The sequence below is a fragment of the Phoenix dactylifera genome, chromosome 7 (assembly GCF_009389715.1).
Source record: "Phoenix dactylifera cultivar Barhee BC4 chromosome 7, palm_55x_up_171113_PBpolish2nd_filt_p, whole genome shotgun sequence".
Classification (NCBI taxonomy): Eukaryota; Viridiplantae; Streptophyta; class Magnoliopsida; order Arecales; family Arecaceae; genus Phoenix; species Phoenix dactylifera.
Genome location: NC_052398.1, coordinates 14,581,436 through 14,585,866, shown reverse-complemented (window position 1 = coordinate 14,585,866; position 4,431 = coordinate 14,581,436). Strand labels below are relative to the sequence as shown.

The 4,431-nt window shown below is 38.1% G+C and overlaps 1 long non-coding RNA gene across 1 annotated transcript; it reads left to right on the top strand.

The window, feature by feature from the left end:
• Nucleotides 1–927: 927 nt before the first annotated feature.
• Nucleotides 928–2,448, top strand: LOC103710602. The gene is made up of 2 exons (XR_604651.4): nucleotides 928–1,946; nucleotides 2,036–2,448. It is a non-coding gene; the product is annotated as an uncharacterized LOC103710602 (long non-coding RNA).
• Nucleotides 2,449–4,431: the final 1,983 nt, after the last annotated feature.

Genomic DNA, 4,431 nt, shown 5'->3' with positions numbered 1-4,431 from the left:
AGCTTCCACGAGAAAAAAAAGGCGCTTCTAATTGATTAGTTATCGTGCAGCAAAATTTTACTATATTATAATATGGATATCTTAAAAATAAAAAATATTAAAAATATTTTTTTTTATTTTTTATTTAAAAGTATTGAATTGCATGACCATCTCAGATCTCTCCAGGCGTACTTAAATTTATAGCGTTGGGTTTTCAAAGTTTTCTTATTTTCTTTAGGATACGGATAATCTAGAAAATAAAGAGATAAAAACAAGAAAATTGTCTCCTAAGTCTAATAGAACTTCTAATTTATTTAAGAAGTATGTTTAGAAGAAAAGAGTGAACAAAGCTGACTAACAATATTTAAAAATTATCTTTATTTAAGATTGTATTAGTATCACTGCCAGTTTCTAGTTTTTGAAAAGCTAAAAAATGAAGCAAAGTTTCTATTTTTAAATTTTAAAAATATAAATATGTTTGGTATGGTCGATTATTTTTAAAAATATAAACTTGTAAGATTGGTAGTGATGGTAATAATGGCAATAGTGATATTTGGTAAGAATGGAGGAGGTGATAATAATAGAGCGGTGGGGGCCATAATGATGATGGTGGAGCCACCAACGGAATAACAACAAACGATAGTAGTAGTTGTAGTAATATTGTCAACAATCATGGTAAAAATGATAGTGACCGAGACGATAGTACATAGTAGACTAGTAGCAACCATGGTGATAGTAACAATGATAAAGATAAAAGAAATTCTTTTCCTCTTTTAAGAAAAATGAAAGACACTTTTAGTAGCTCTTCATTTTTTGAAAATTAGACCGTGGATTTCTTAAAAACAAAAAACAATTGATTTATCAAACTTTTATTTTTTGCTGCAATTTTCATATTTTGGTTTTCTAAATTAAAAATAAAAAATTACAATCGCACCAAACATGGCCTATATTTACAAATAATATTTTTTTAAAAAAATAATTAGAACTTCATCAGCAATCATGAGTTTTCAATAAATCGGATGTATCTTCCTCATCTGATCTACTCTTCAGACAATTCAAGATGTTTTGAAAAGCTAACCCGATGTTAGATATAATAAAAAAAAGTCTCACTCGAAAATTCTATCTATACTAATAAGTATAAAATTTCCTTCTACAAAACTTGAGCTTATTGGGACACCTGGTCAGAGTCAAATGCCACTTTGAAATCTTTCATGAAGTTGTGCTAGAGTATGACCAGCAATGGTTAGTTACACCACCAATGACTGCAAGAGTAGCTCAACTACACAAGTCAAATATTATGAGGGAGTCAGCTGCAGATCCTTTTCTCCATTTATATGGGAGAGTTATGCCATTTTGTATTTGGTTTGTTGGGTGATTTTGGATTGGTGCTTTAATCATGCATGCATCTCCTCTCACAAAAGAGATGGGGAGAAGACAAAGGCATAGACCCACCAGTCCTCCCTCCAAGCCCTGTGAGCATTCATGTGATGGGCCTCAGTATTGGTGTCCCTTTATAAATCTTGTTTTTTTCCATGATGTTTGTGGCATGCACAGTGACCATCATTTTGGTCCTGCATGCATATGGAGAAGACTTTCCAGACCGACAGATAGAAGAGACGAGAGGTGAAAGTAAAAAGCGTTAACCCCCCCAGATCCCACACTCAGAAAGCCTTTCAGCCTCCATTCCTCCACAGAACTTTATCTGCCCCTCTCAAGGCTCCAACTCGCCCTCGGCCACCTTTTCTCCATACCATTTTTCCCACCTCCATCTCCTCTTACTTCCCCCAGCAAAACTGAAGCCTCCTTGATTCTCCCCTCTTTTAAACCACAAAAGAAAGAAATCCTCCTCTTCCTCTGAAGATAGCGAGTGAGAGAGGGAGATGACTAACAAACTGGGAGCTCTCTCTCACTACCTCCTTTTCCTCCTCTTCATAGCGACTCTTTCTGATGGGCTGAGCTCAGATCATGTGAGTTTTTCCATCTTTGCTTACTTGGGCATGGATGCGAGCTCTACTTCGCTTGATTCTAATGGGATTTGTGCCATGCATCTCGGCAGGGTCCGTCGAGCGACTCAGCAGCGATGAAGCCAGTGGCTGTGCTCGGGACTTTGGCACTGAATGAGACCAGAAGGAGGCTTGGGAGCTTCCAGCTATGTGCTCTCTGTACCTGCTGCGGAGGTCCCCAAGGAATCTGCCTCCCTTCTCCCTGCTGCTATGCCATCAACTGCCACATACCTAATAGACCCTTTGGCTTCTGCTCCTTTGCACCCAGGGCTTGCAACTGCTTTGGATGCCATCTCTGATCCATATGTCTTCCATCTTGTTTATGCTTTTGGTCTCTACTTGCTTAGTTTTTACGTTGGAAGTTTTAACTTGGGGGGAAGACAGAATGATCGTCCCCCCTCCCTGTAGCCAAACGGCATTGCCTCTGCGCATTAGTACTTCATTGACAGTAGCATTATTATAAGAAGTGGACCTGTTTCTGGTGGGCTCTTTTTTTTTTTTTTTGCCTCCCTCTTTGTATATATCTGAATACATCCAATAAAATTATAAAAAAAATATTATAAAAAAATATATATGTGGCAACAAAATTTATTCATAATAATTCATCAAAATAATTCTGATGCCATCCAATTTACTGCACCATCGGCTTTCCAATATACATAAGAAACATGAAGGGGATGAGAGTCCAATGACCTTTTTTTGTTTAGAATCCACCCATTAACTATCATGGAGTCTCCTTAATTTTAAAAGAATGTGGTTGGCCCTCAGAGAATACCATGCATACTTGGGTCCCTCCTATGCTCCTTTCAGTTCTGCACCGGGGACTATCAATATCAAACAGATGAGAGGCCCTCAAGCTTAGGTGCAAGGTTCTTGTGCTCATAGCTAAGGTGTTCCTGGACTTAAAAGGCTAGTGTGGTGCTTGTGGAATTAGAGATATAGATACTGATATATGCACTGTTTCTTTAACATATGCACTCTCTTGTTTATTGTCTTTCCAAATACTGTCCAGATAGAGACACACAGGGATGGTGCACCTGTCAACTAAAGAGACCATGGATCCCAAGTTTGAATGTTGGCTTTGATATTTTTACAAGTCGCTGTAAAACAAAAAAATAGATTTGTTGTTCTTTTATGGAATTATTTTATTGGTTTTGAGATTGATATGAATCATTATTGAATTGTGCTGTGTCGTCCCAAGCCCGGCTTCCACCTCGCACGACGCCCGAAAGCGTTGTCTTGATTGGAGGCCTCCAACGACGCTTTCAAGTGTTGTCTGTTCTTTCATGCTTGCTGACACTCTATAGAAGTGTCGGCAAATTTTGGCACCATAGCCAAAATTACCGACGCCACTTCTTAGTGCCGGCAGTCATAAGTTGGCTTTGCCCAATTTTGCTATTGTGACTATGTTGTGAACTTGCACCAATCAGAAATACCAATGATAGTGGGAGTTGGATGGAGGCATTTAAAGATTATTGTCTTGTGGTGTGGGATTAGATACTGCGACACTACTTAAGTGACCTAGATTGTTTACTTACTTTTCCCTCATTTGAGCATGGAATTATTGTGGTCATGTGAAAGCAGGAAAGAAGGGAGGCCAACAATAAAAGGTGCAAGCCTTGTGCTTTCAGTCCTCACAGTACTCTTTGGTTGACAAAGAGTAACAACTTCCAAAGAGGTTAAAGTGAGAGATGAACAGGGTCCAATGGAATTGCAACCTTTTTCAGCCTTACAAAATTTTCCTAGGAGACATACTGTCTTGATGCATTTGGGATTTCATGAAATTGGACCCCACATCCTTTATTGCAATCTGTGGTGCCATGGATAGCCTCTTTGGAGAGACTTGAGGAATCTCATTGACCTCCATTCTGGATGCAGTGCACCTCCATATAATTACAATGAGGATATATTAGTAGCCTTGGGGGAATTATTCTATTATTAAGATCCTGTTTGGTCCAGGATATGTCAGGGCCTTGCTTTTGAAACTCATGACCTTGTCTGCCATTTAGAACCAGATTAATACAAACCTGGCCTTCAGCTCTTGCTGCTACCTTGGTGCATTGTGAGTTGGGAACTATTTGCCTCTAGTGAGCTTCAATGAGTTGTTAAAATTTTCTATATTGTACTCTAGAGGGCATCAATCCATTGGAAGCAATACATAAATAGATAGGCTTCATTACTCGATAGCTGCCTTCTAAAATCATTTAATCATTACATCAGGGAAAAAATATTATTAAATATGTAGAAATTGTAACTCATGATTGCATATAAGAATGATTCAAGCGCGAAATGACCCGTAATATATGCATCTATTACCAATATATCTCTATCTACTAAGCCAAATGTGTGCGCATTTATGTGATGATGGAGGTGTAATGGTTGAGCAAAAGTAAAATTGGACCATTTGTGCAAGAACAAGTAAATAAAGGTAACCTAATTTTGTAAATAG